This window comes from Panthera onca, chromosome B3 (assembly GCF_046562875.1).
Source record: "Panthera onca isolate mPanOnc1 chromosome B3, mPanOnc1 haplotype 2, whole genome shotgun sequence".
Classification (NCBI taxonomy): Eukaryota; Metazoa; Chordata; class Mammalia; order Carnivora; family Felidae; genus Panthera; species Panthera onca.
Genome location: NC_138344.1, coordinates 15,982,901 through 15,996,662, shown reverse-complemented (window position 1 = coordinate 15,996,662; position 13,762 = coordinate 15,982,901).

The following is a 13,762-nucleotide window of genomic DNA, read 5'->3' as shown; positions in this document are numbered from 1 at the left end:
ACTCATCATGGTTTGTGACTCTTCCAGCCATGTGGAACAGCTCAAATGTGGGCTGTAGAGTTATCTCAGAGTTGGATTTAATGTGGTTTGAGGCTTTCCTGGTGAATATGATAAGAGAAATAGGAACATGGAATTAAGTACATATAAAGAAGTGATGATGTGAGAACAGCAATCCTCAACTCAAATGTACATAAGAATTACCTGGACAGCTTAGTAAAGCACAGTTTCCTGGCACCCTTCATGGAGATTCTGAATCAACAGATGATGATAGGTGCATGGGTTTTCATTTATCCTAAGCTCACAGGTGATATCAATGCTTCCAGTCAGAGGAACACTTTGGGAGCCATTGTTTTGGGCTGTACAGTCTAGGCTGGATAAGTAAGAAAGTCAGGAATGAGGTGGGATGCGTAGAAGGTGGCAAGTTTGATGCATTGCAGGAGCCTCTGGGTTTAGAAGAAGGAAGGATCAGAGGCATTGTATAGAGATTTATGGAGATGGTATAAAATGTTGTCAATGACGAGTTCTAGGGTATAACCTCTTAAGTGGGAGACTGAGATTTGGGTGTAAAACAAAATCCTTGGAGGTAAACTGCTCGAGGAACTGAGAGGTTAAGGTATACCATGACATTGACATGGCATATAGATATTGACACTATCAAGAATTTTGATTGTAGTAGTATTACTAGAATATAAGACAGTGACAGTGACCAGGTAAGTACAAGAGTCTACCTATCCCTCCTATAGTCAAATGGTAAGAAGGATAAGAGTGAAAACGGTCAACATTTGAAAAGGTAAGTGGGATGGGAAAAAGTGTTCTCAAGGCTCAATCAGATTTCAGTCAGAGTAAGAAAGTGAAGGAAACATTCACATTATGTGTAGATCAAAAGAGTTATCCTAGCGATGGATAATATATCCCAAAAGTCTGAGAGAAAGGGTCTGACTGTTAAGGGGAGGTGGTTGGTTGGATCAGATGCTATCATGTCCATTCTCTTTATGAATTAGAGTTTGGCATTGATGGGTCACTGGGGAATTTTGGTGTCTTAGTGAATAACAGAACAGAGGTAGAAGGCATGATGGGTGTTCATGGTACATTGTCCCATGTTGGGAAGACAGACATGAGGGTCTATCGGATTCTATCAGGGTTATTGAGTGCCTCCAATCCTTCCTTCTCACTTGCAATAACCCACAGATTCCGATAATACATCAATCTTACCACTTTTCCCTGTCCATAATATCTCATTCTTGGTGCCAGGCATTCTTCTGGAATCAGGGAGTATAGACAGAAACCAAATGGATGTGTTCTCTTCGCACAGAACTTGAATATAGTGATGGGGAATGAAAAATAAATAAGCATATAAGTTAATCAATAAAATAATTTCCAAGGATGATAAATCTTATGATGAAAACTATATTCAGGCCTGCCTCAAACATATGGTGGGATTGGTGCCAGACCAACCCAGTACATCTCAGTATATCAAAATATCACAAAAAAAGCAAGTCAAAGGAATTTTTTTTGTATGCCAGTGCATATAAAATTATGTGTATGTTACACTATAATCTATTGAGTGTGCAACAGCATTATGTCTAGAAAAAAAAATGTACATCCCTTAATTTAAAAATGCTAACCGTCATCTGAGTTTCAGGTGTAATCTTTTTGCTGGTGGAAGGTCTTGCCTTGATGTTTATAGCTGCTGACTGATCATATCAGGGTGATGGTTGCTGAAGGTTGAGGTGATTGTGGCAACTTCTTAAAATAAGACAACTGCTCAGGCCACAGTCTCATGGTTGATGAGATCGAGTCCTGCATTGGGCTCTGCGCTGACAGCACAGAGCCTGCCTGGGATTCTCTCTCTACCCCTCTCTCTCTGCGCCCCGCTCTGTTTCAGAATAAATAAACAGACATTAAAAATATAATACAACTATGAAGTTTGCCGCGTCGATTGACTGTTTTCTTACCAATTTCTCTGTAGCACGTGATGCTGTTTGATAGCATTTTACCCACAGTTCAACTGCTTTCAAAACTGGAGCTGATCCTCTCAAATCTTGCTGCTGCTTTACCAACTAAGTGTATGTAACATTCTAAATCCTTTGTTGTCATTTCAACAATCTCGCAAGTACTTTAATCCCATCTCAAGAAACCACTCTCTTTGCTCAAACATAAAAAGCAATTCAAATTTGATCATGGGATTGCAGCCACTCGGTCACATCTTCAGGCTCCACTTCTAATTCTAGTTCTCTTGCTGTTTCCACCACATATGCAGCTATTTACTCCACTAAGATCTCGAACCCCTCAAAGTCATCCATGAGGGTTGAAATCAACTTCTTTCGAACTCCCGTGCATGTTGATATCTTGACCTCTCCCCATGAATTACAGATTCCTAATGTCATGTCTGATGGTAAATTCTCTCCGGAAGGGCTTCGGTGTGGTTGGCCCAGATCCGTGAGAGAAATCCCTACCTATGGCAGCTATAGCCTTATGGAATCTATCTCTTAAATGGGGAGGCCTGAAGTCTAAATTACTCCTCGATCCATGGCTCCAGGATGGACCTTGTGTTGGCAGGCATAGAAACAACAACATCCCAGATAACCGACCACAGGTGACCATAGCAAATACAATAATAATGAAGAAGTTTGAAAGATTGCAAGGATTACCGAAATGTGGCAGAGACACGAAATGAGTAAATGCTAGTGAAAAGGTGGTGCCAGTAGATTTCCTGGACACACGGTTGCCACAAACCTTTGATTTATAAAAAAAAAGTCCAGTATCTGTGAAGTTCAGTAAAACGAGGTGTGTCTATGGAGTCAATTGAAACAGCGGTTGGAGAATATTTTTGATAGAATAGCTAAGAGTTCTCTCTGGAGAGTGGATATTTAACCTGACACTGAGATGCAAAGAGAGAAAGGGGTGGGAGAAAGTGGCAGGTTATTCCTGACAGGGGAAATATTGAACGAGCAGGCCACGGAGTGGGAATAAGCTTGGTTTTTGGCAGATCAGAGAGAATGCCAGTGAGCTAGAATGTAGTGCAACAGGGGGGAGTAAGAGCTATGAGGCCAGAGATGGCAGGCCCAGCTCAGGTCAAGTTTGGAATGTGTTCCCAGTTTGATGGGAAGTATTAAAGGATTGTAAGCAGAAGAATGGCATGCATTTATTTGTGTTTTTCAATGAACTTTCTGGGTACTCTGAAGGATTAACTTCAGTGGGAGCAGAAGACAACACAAAGGTGGATTTGTTTGCAGGTGTATTGAAGTTCAAGCAGATTGAGACTTCCAGTGATGTGCAGCAGGTGTTTCAGACGTGGAGGTCAGTCATGCTAAAACCAGTTGGGAAGATGATGCCCCGATGGCTATGAGGCACTTGGTCATTTCACATCTAGATCACAAGTCTGTGATGCACTGGTGTCACAATTGCTCCCTCTTGGTACATATCCGTTCTGTACTTGGATTTTATATCTGTCTGTTCTGCTTCTGATAAGAGCATCTTTCATTGCTGCATTAGAGACAGTGTTTGTGTTGGCAGAAAATGGGGTCGTTTCTGTTGTTGTTGATTTTTACGTCCATTATGCGGAATTTCAGCAACTCATGATATCCCTAAGAGGAAAAAAAACATGGCTAATTTTTCATAAGTCAATAACTTAATCTATTGCCTCTAGGTCAGATAGTTTAGTTTGATGAGTGAGAAGGAAGGCACCCCTTATATCGGGGATACAAACTTTTAAATTAGTTTCCAGCTTCTACTCGGAACAATGGAGGCTGACAGAGCACAGGGGGACCCGGCAGTAGAATGAACAAGGACCAACCTTCAGTTCAAGTTCACATCCACAGTTTTCATGTTTTAGTTTGGTTCTGACTTAAATGTCAGAGGAAACAAGGAATTTAGTTGTGAGCAATGATGTCCCTGGTTTTTAGAAAGATAAACTAGGAAGAGCTCTCTGGATCAGAAAATTTACTTGGTCGTTTACCTCTATCACTTTACTAATTGAATTTGTTGGATAATTTAATTCTCCTCTCTGTGTCCTGGTATTATCTTACATAAAATAAAGAAAATAAAATTGTCTTTAAAATGTTACTGAAAAATTAGGGGCATCTGGGGAGCTCAGTCAGCTAAGCGCCCAACTCTTGATTTCAACTCAGGTCATGATCTCATGGTTTGCGAGTTCGAGCCCTGCGTTGGGCTCTGCACTGACAAGCATGGAGCCTGCTTGGGATTCTGTCTCCCTCTTTCTCTGTCCTTCCTCTGCTTATGCTCTCTCTCTCTCAAAGTAAATAAGCTTAAAAAAAATAAAATGTTACTGAAAAATTAAATATATTTGAAAGGAAATCTGTAAGCGCTTTATTAACAGAGCACCCTAGGAATATAATAAAATTGTTATTGAAATGCTAGTGCTTATGTCTCTAAAAAGAACTCTAAAACTTGTATTTTGGGTTTGCCTCTAAGAAAACATAGATCCCTTATTCATGAAAATATAGCCATCACTAGTACTGAGACCATGGAACATGTTCATTTGTGTCTCCTTCTAAAAAGGATTGTACAGTATATGAACAGCATCTTTCACAAGACGATCATCGCAAACAAACAACAACCTTTATAAGGCTGATCGTTATCAAGTTCTCTAATGTTAGAAAATGTCTTAAGAAGAAAAACCTTTAACAGAAATCAACTTAATGTGATGGAACAGCCTATGAGTAAAACCTCGTCACAGCCCTTTGGACTCTTAATTGGGGCATCTTGGGCAAAATGCATTGCTAGACGAATGATACTTTGGGGGGACATATCATGCATTTGAAAAGCCTTCCTTATAAACTTTAAGAGACTATGTGAGAAAGAATAGTTTTCATGCCTTATAATATTTGTGGTATGTCTTAAATCCTAGGAATGCCTTCTGATTAAAAAAAAAATCTATTCCATAACTTTGGTCCCAAGGTATCTTTCATTGACTCATCCCATCACCCAGTCCATATTATCCACGGATAAGCTGAATCAGTTATTCCTCCTGTAACAACTCTTTGAATTGATAAAGCCTAGTTTAAAAATTGTTCTTGTTATATATACACACATAAAATAAATAAAAATACGTATATTTTCAAAAGGAGGATGCTCTGTCCAGAATTGAGGTATATAAGACAATATGTATTGATGAACCAACACTTTTTCTTTTTAGTTCTAGAACGAGGTAACCTGGTACTGATTTGGAAGGACCATCATTTTTTCATTTCTAAGTCTTGCAGGTGTTTTCCCCCAAGCATCACATCAGAATTCTCAGGAGGAAAATGCAGATTTTCCAAACATTCAATCATCGGGGATCTCTGATAAGTTTATTTTGGAGTGAGAAAAATGGCAGTTCATTCATATTTGCCAAGGCCCCAAATGTCCTGCTTTGTAAATCATTCTTGAGGAGACATTAGACGAAAAAATGGGTAAGTCATGAATTGTCTGAAGGCATTGCTTCATGGTGGACACAAATGTGAACATATTCAGTTTACATTCTAAGAGCTCAAGTAAATGTCTCAAGGGTAAGTTTTCATTCTTGCACTTTTTCATCTGCAGAGTTATAACAGAGAAAAAAATAATAAGCATTTATTAACTGGTAACTGTGGGTAAATATCTACTGTGTTATTTCTAATACCCAGAATATCTATAAGGGGCAGGTGTTATTACACAATTTTACAGTTTCAAAAACTTTGAGAGATTTAGGAACTTGCTCAAGGTTATATGAATAGTAAGTTTGTGAGTCAGCTCTTACACCCAAATCTATCTTCAAAGACTATTTGTTTTCTTTCTTCTAGAAATATCATACCATCTATCACTATGAAATATCTTTTAGGAGTCAGGTAGTTTGGGTGGATCTTGCATGCTGCAGAGATTAATACAAGGCAACTAATGAAGAAAAGTATCTTCCTTCATATGTTCAACTTAGTTCGCATTTCATTTCCCAAATAAAGCCCATCTGATTTTACTTTCACATTGGGGTACACACCTAGAAATGATATTGGCTTTTTTTTTACACTCTTTCTACTGAACATACAATGTTGGATATTGCTACCATCTATTTGCTTAGGGTGGAAACACATATCCCAGGATTACTTTCCCTGTATGGTTCTGAGCTAGAGGAGGCCAAAGGAGGAACTTACTGAGCTGTAGAAGGCAGAAGTGAAGCACAGGTTATTACAGTCATGCATGGTGATAAAGAAACAAGGGATAGCGGTTGGGAATGGGGACCAGCCCTCTTTGCTCCCTGATTCTTAACATCCTTCTCATCCTGACTCCTGGCTTTGCAGCTCAACAGCAACCCAATGCCCACCACCAGATGCTTGACTATATAGATCCACAGGGACAGTAGTTATACAGAGGCGACAGATTCCTATAACCTTTGGGGAGCTCCTCCTGTATGGTTCCATGGTTCCATTTCATATTTCCCTTCAAACTCCAAGTTTTCACTCATACTAGCACTTCAGGCAAACTGGTTTTTGACTCTCTGACCTCTAACTATCCCTTTCAGACATTCCTTTTTCCCATTCCTCCCTCATTTGTGTGAGGTCTAGTACCTATATTTAACCTCTTATTCCGCTAACACTCACAGTGGCTTTACTTCCCTGAGGGAACTCTGACTATCAGAGTTACTATTCCTTGAAGAGATTCTACGGTAAAAGAATCCAAAGATGAAATTAGTTCTCTGATCTGACTGGATTCAGAAGTGTTTAAGACTTTGTCATCACCAGTAAATGAGACACCAGCGGTTCCTGGCATGCCGCAGCCAAACATTACTTCAATCGTCATCTACCACCTTCTGGAGTCAAGTGTCCATAAAAGGCAAGGCTTTGGGCAAATAGCTGAAACAAAGAATATTTTCATCAAAAGAATGAGCATGATGGCACTTGGGCCTATTGGTTACAAAGGATAACTTTAGTAAAGAAAATAATAAGTTCGAGTTTTTAAATTCTCTGCCAATGATCTGGATAAAGGAACCTGAAAGCTTTTGTGACTACACTAAAACCCTTATCACCGATAGCCACAAGGGTAAGATTTCTGAAACACAGACAACAAAGCTAGTCCTGAAAGGGACTGAATACAAATGAAAATTGAACTCGCAAATTTTCAGAGTCTCTTACGATGAGGACTTTTATTGGAAAGAAGAGGGACCCTCAAAATTAGGATGGAGACAAATGGGCGAATACCAGTGAAGCAGAATGCCTGCAACGTGAAATTCTGCTAAGCCTCATTGCCAGTTGAGGTAGCTCTTCTTACCCTGTCCAAAGAGATAGCTCTTCCTAGAATAGTCATTGGTTTTCAGGTACTGCTGATCCTCTTCAGGATTTGTCCCCACTGTCTCTCATTGACGGTAGATCTGAAACCGTCACTCAACCCATGCAGACCTCAGGGTTATAGAGAACAGACACAAACAGATTTGCAAGATGTTGCTAATTTATCCCCACAGAAACCTGGGAATAAGTCATGGTATTGGTCCATAAAAGTGATGGAGTAGGTTGGGAGGAATAAGATCCTGAATTAGAAAATATTTATTAGTAGACATATACTAAGTAGAGACTCTGGATTTTCGTAGCACAGAAGGCTGTGAGTTTTAGCTATGTTTTAACAATTGTTTGTTGAAACCCGGACTAAATAGTGGCCTATACTAAATGCAGCAAAGAATTCAGAACTTCCTCTGCATATGGCAGAGGAAAGTTCCTGAAGGCTTAGGATGATAGGAGCGCTTTAGTATATGCTTATATACGATTTCCCACTATCACGAACTGTATTGCTGTGTTGCCCCAGGAGGGTCCAGAGGACATCACCTTTACCAATCTCTCCATGTTTTGAGAGATACATCGGTGAGGGGAGAATTATCACCCCTGAAGAATTCTGTGATGGCTTTTCTCCTTAGGCCACAATTATGAGTGGGAAACACTATTATAAAACTAGGACCGTGTGGATGGGTTCTTTGAGTGACAAAAGGCAGAGTGGGGGCAAGTAACTATTAGAGACAGGATGAGAGTAGTAACTCTAATAGGCAATAGAGTCAGAGCAGTGATCAGAATGGTTGGACCCTCAGGGATCCTTGCTTTTGGCTAATTGACTGTGGTGTCTTTAGAAGTGAAATAAATGAGGAGTCTTCAAAAGTTTCACGTGTTTGTGCAAGCAGCAAAGTTTTAGGTTTGTTAACAGAAGTATGACCCAAATCACCACATTTAGAGAGTGACAGCTCCTTACTTAGTGTCTTTTAAGTGGATAAGAAGTCCAATCCCAAATGAGGAGGGAACCTGCAACTCGGCCAACAATATATACCATATACTCTCTATATATACTCTATATATACAATATATACTCGGCCAACTATATATACTCTTCCTCGTGGTCCCTCGAGAGACTGATGGTCATTGAACAGATTAACTATACATTAGGAAAGAGAAATTATTCAGACTTTTCAGAGATTACTGGACACTACCTTCTGACTGACATTAATTCTAGAGTCCCCACACACCACGGTTGTCAAACAGTCATAAGTCAGGGCTTCCAGCATCCAGGAAATTAACTAATGGAGTTTTGATTCAGGTCAATTTCACAAGGAGCCAAATTGACCCTTCTATCTGGCCTGTGGTTATTTTCCCAGTTCTAGGATGAATCCTAAGAATAGGTATATTCAACAACTCTCAGAATCTTTTTATTTCTGTGATCTTTATAATGAGGATTATTATGGAAGCCCCCAGGATTTCTCCTACCAACCAAACTAGTAATCTAAGAGCTCTACTACATTTATAGAAGAATTTCAGAAATTAGTGCCACTGTCACGAACCTGAAGAATGTAGAGGTGAATCTATCATATTCCCTTTCAAACTTGCCCACTTGGTCTGTGCAGGAGAAAAACATAGATCTCGGAGAATGACAGATTATCATATGCTTAATCTAGTTGTGATTCAAAGTTCAGCCACTGTTTCACTATCACCTAGCATCGAGTATGCAGTTACTGATCTCTGAGATGTCTTTTCAGTTAAGCTTCCGACTCTTGGTTTTAGCTCAAGTCATGATCTCCCAGTTGCTGGGTTTGAGCTCCACATCAGACCGTGCTAATGGTGCGGAGCCTGCCTGGCATTCTTTCTCTCCCTCTCTTTCTGTCCCTCCCCACCCCCCTTCTCTCTCAAAATAAATAAACTTAAAAAAAAAAGCCTTTTTAAAATGTGAAAAACACTTGTAGCTCATGAGCCATATAAAAACAGAGCACAGGCCAGATTTGACCTATGGTTCATAGTTTGCTGACCCCTGATCTAATAAGCCAGGGGGACTCTGATTATATCTTCATTACATAGGACTGGCCCACCCTACTGATAATATTATACCGATTGTACCTGGTGAGTAGGAAGTTGCAATTACTCTGTAAACCTTAGTAAGGCGCAAGCGTATGAGAGGTTGGGAAATCAATCCCACAAAAATTTAGTCCTGCTTCTATGGCGAAATTTATAGGATCTATTAGTCTTAGCATATTCATATAACCTTTCCAAGGTAAAGGAAAACTGCAACATTGGGGTCCTGTTAGCAGTACGAATTTCTTTTTATTTGGGAAGCAACATGTACCTCATTTGGGCACGCTAATCCAACCCATTTATCAGATAACACATAAAATTGCCAGTTTCGAGTAGGGCCCAGAGTTAGAGATAATTCTCTGAAATTAAGATGCTCTGGATCTTGGATCATATTCCAGAGCAAATCCTGTGGTGCTTCTAAGAGTTGCTGTTAAAAGGCATGTTGTGGGGCGCCTGGGTGGCGCAGTCGGTTAAGCGTCCGATTTCAACCAGGTCACGATCTCGCGGTCCGTGAGTTCGAGCCCCGCGTCAGGCTCTGGGCTGATGGCTCGGAGCCTGGAGCCTGTTTCCGATTCTGTGTCTCCCTCTCTCTCTGCCCCTCCCCCGTTCATGCTCTGTCTCTCTCTGTCCCAAAAATAAAAAAAATAAATAAATAAAAGGCATGTTGTATAGGGCCTTCGAGGGGCTTTTGCAGGTGAATCACAATATCACAATGCAGCTCATTAAGATTTTGAAGCACAGTTTTGCCATTCTCTCTGTCTCTCTCTCTCTCTCTCTCTCTCTCTCTCCATATATATATATGTATATATATATGTAAGAAGAACAGATCCCGGTTTGCTACTAGGCATTAGCAGAAACAAAGCACTTGACTACAGACCACAGCGTGTTACTAACCCTGTATTTTCTGAACCACACAGCCATAAAGTTGGCCATGCACAGAAATACTCCATCATCAAACGGTAGTGAGATATATATGACTCAACTTAACTATGTCCCGAGACTTCTACCCCTGGGGGAAGAACGTGCAACCATGGGACAATGTGTCAACAGCCAGGGCCCCCATAGCTACTAGTGAGCTTATATTTGACCCCAGCCCTTGCTATCTGTCCTGGTCTCCAACCCTGTCCGTGTGTTTGCATTTGGCTCCCGCCGTGACACAGGCACCTGTAGCTGGCTCCTATAGCTGAGGATGTATATAGGTAAGCATATAGTCAGATTCAGAATGCTCTCATACTTTAGTATGATGGTGTGTTAACTATTTAACAAGTATTAAAATAGCTATAGCTACAATAATTTGTCAAAGGATACATGAGATAAAAAAGATGTAAATTGTGACGTCACAAACTTTTATGTTTGTAAAAGTGTAAATTTCTTGTTTCCGATTGAGGATAAATTGTTATCAGTATATAAGAGACCGTTAAAACTGTAAGATGTTTTGCGTAAGCCTGATACTAACCAAAAAATAAAAATCTACGACATTAGATTCACAAAAGATAAAGAGAAGGGAATCAAAGCATACTACTACAGAAAATCATCAGTTCTCAAAGGAAGGCAGCAAGAAAAGAATAAAAGAACAAGGGAACTATAAAATAACAAAATCATAAAAACAATTACTAAAATAGAATTATTAATAATAATTATTAATGACCTATTAATAATTCCTTTAAATGTAAATGAATTGAATTCTTCAGTCAAGGGATATAGAATGAGTGGATGGGTAAAAAAACCAAAAACAAAAACAAAAAAAATAAGGCACAACTATATGCTGCTTATAAGAGACTAACTTCAGCTTTACATACACACTAAGCTCAAGTGAAGAGATGGAAAAATATATTCCATACAGGTGGAAATCAAAACAGAGCAGAGGTGACAAAACAGACTTTAAGCCAGAAATGGTAAAAAGAGACAAAGAAGGCCATTATATAATAATAAAGCAATCATTTTTCAAGAAAGTATAATAATCGTAACTGCATATGTACACAAACCTGAGCACTAAATATATTAGGCAAATATAACATATATGAATGGAGAAATAGACAACAATACAATAATAGTAGAGGATTTTAATACCTCGTTTTCAACAAGGGATAGATCATCCAGACAGAAAATCAACAAAAAACATTATCCTTGAATCTAACTTTTCAGATCAAATAGAGCAAACAGATGGATACAGAAATTCTCTCCAATAGCAGCAGAATATACATTCTTCTCAAGCACATATGGAACATTCTCCAGGATAGATCATATAGGTCACTAAAGAAATCTTAGAAAACTTAAGAAGATTCAAATCATAGCAAGTCCATTTTCTGACTATAATGGTATGAACAAGAAATATATAACACAAAGAAAGCTGGAAAATTCACAAATATATGCAAATTGAGCACTATACTCCCAGAATTGAAAAATGACCAAAAAGAAAAAAAATTTAAAAAGTCTTGAATCAAGCAAAAATGGGAACAACCATATCACCACAAATAGGATATTGCAAATGCAGTTCTTACAGGGAAGTTTCTAGAGATGAATGCCTACTTTAGTAAAAAGGAAAGATCATGGGATGCCTAGGTGGCTCAGTCCATTAAGTTTCCGACTCTTGGTTTCTGCTCAAGCACTGATCTCACAAGTGAGTTTGAGCCCTGCATCAGGCTTTGTGCTGAGAGCATGGAGACTGCTTGGGATTCTCTGTCTCCCTCTCCCTCTGCCCTTCCCCTGCTCTCTCTCTCTCTCTCTCTCCCTGTCTCTCTCTCTCTCATAAATAAATAAATAAATAAATATTTAAAAATAAAAAAAATAAGTGAAATAAAAACACAAAAATCTCAAACAAACAACCTAACTTTATATACCTCAAAGAACTGGAGAATGAAGAACTAAGCCCGTAGTTAGCAGAAAAAAGGAATTAACAAATAGGAGGTCAGAAATAAATGAAACAGAGACCAGAAAAACAACAGTATTGAATAACAAAGTTAAGAGCTGGTTTTTGAAAATATAAATAAAATGAAAAAATTTTAGCTAGGCTAAGAAAAAAAGAAGAGATGCGGATAAAAGCAGACACAAAAGAGGAGACATTACCACTGACACTACAGAAATGCAAAGAATCATGAGATTACTATGAACAATTACACACCAATAAATTGGATAATCTAGATGAAATGTATAAATTTCTAGAAATATACAACTTAGTAACCTGAATCAAGAAGAAAAATAAAATTTGAACAGACCAATAATGAGCATGGAGATTAAATCAGTAATCAAAAACTTCCCAACACAGAAAAATCCACGACCAGATGATTTCACTAGTGAATTCGACCAAACATTTAAATAAATGACACCTACCCTTCTCAAACTCTTCCAAAAAATTGAAGAGGGAACTGTCTCAAATTCATTTTACAAGGCCATCATTACCCGGATACCAAAGTCAGTTAAGGATACTGTAAGAGAAGAAAATTACAGACCAATAATCTTGATGAATATAGATGCAAAAATTCTCAACAAAATATTAGCAAACTGAATTCGATGATATATTAAAAAGATCATACGTCACAATCAAATGGGAGTTACCTCTGGCTTGCAAGCATGGATCAATGTCCACAAATCAACAAATATGATACACCACATTAATAGACTGAAAGATAAAAATCACATGGTCATCTCAGAAGATGTAGAAAAAACATTTGACCAAATACAATATCTTTTCATGATAAAAATTATAAACAACTTAGGTATATGAATAACATACCTAAACATAATAAAAGCCTTATATGACAAGTCCATGGCTAACACCCTACTCAGTGGTGAAAATTTGAAAGCTTTTCTTCTAAAATCAGGAATAAGACCAGGATGCCCATTCTTACCACTCCTCTTCAACATAGTACAAGAAGGCCTAGTGAGAATAATTAGGCAAGGAAAAGAAATAAATGTCATCTACATTAGAAGGGGACATATGAGATTTTCATTATTTGCAGATGATATGATCTCATATATATATTAAAAAATCCTAAAGACTCCACCCAAAAACTGTTAGCATTGATAAACTAATAAGTGAATTTGTAGGATGCAAAATCAACATAGAGACATCATTCATACACTAACAAAGAAACACCTGAAAAGGAAATAAAGAAAAGAATCTCATTCACAATAGCATCAAAACCAAACAAAATAGTTAGGAATAAGTTTAACTAAGGAGTTGAAAAATCTGTACCCTAAAAATTATGACTGTCATGAAAGAAATTGAAGAAGACACACACTAATGCAAATATATCCTGTGTTCAGCGATTGAAAGAATTAGTATTGCTAAAGTATTCATATGACCCTCAAATCATCATTCAGTGCAATCCTCAACAGACTCCAATGGCGTTTTTCACAGAGAGAAAAACAGTCCTAACATTTGTGTGGAACTGGAAAAGTTCTCAGCTTCTGAGAACAAAGACCAAAGCTGGAGGCATCACACTGTCTGATTTCAAACAATACTGCAA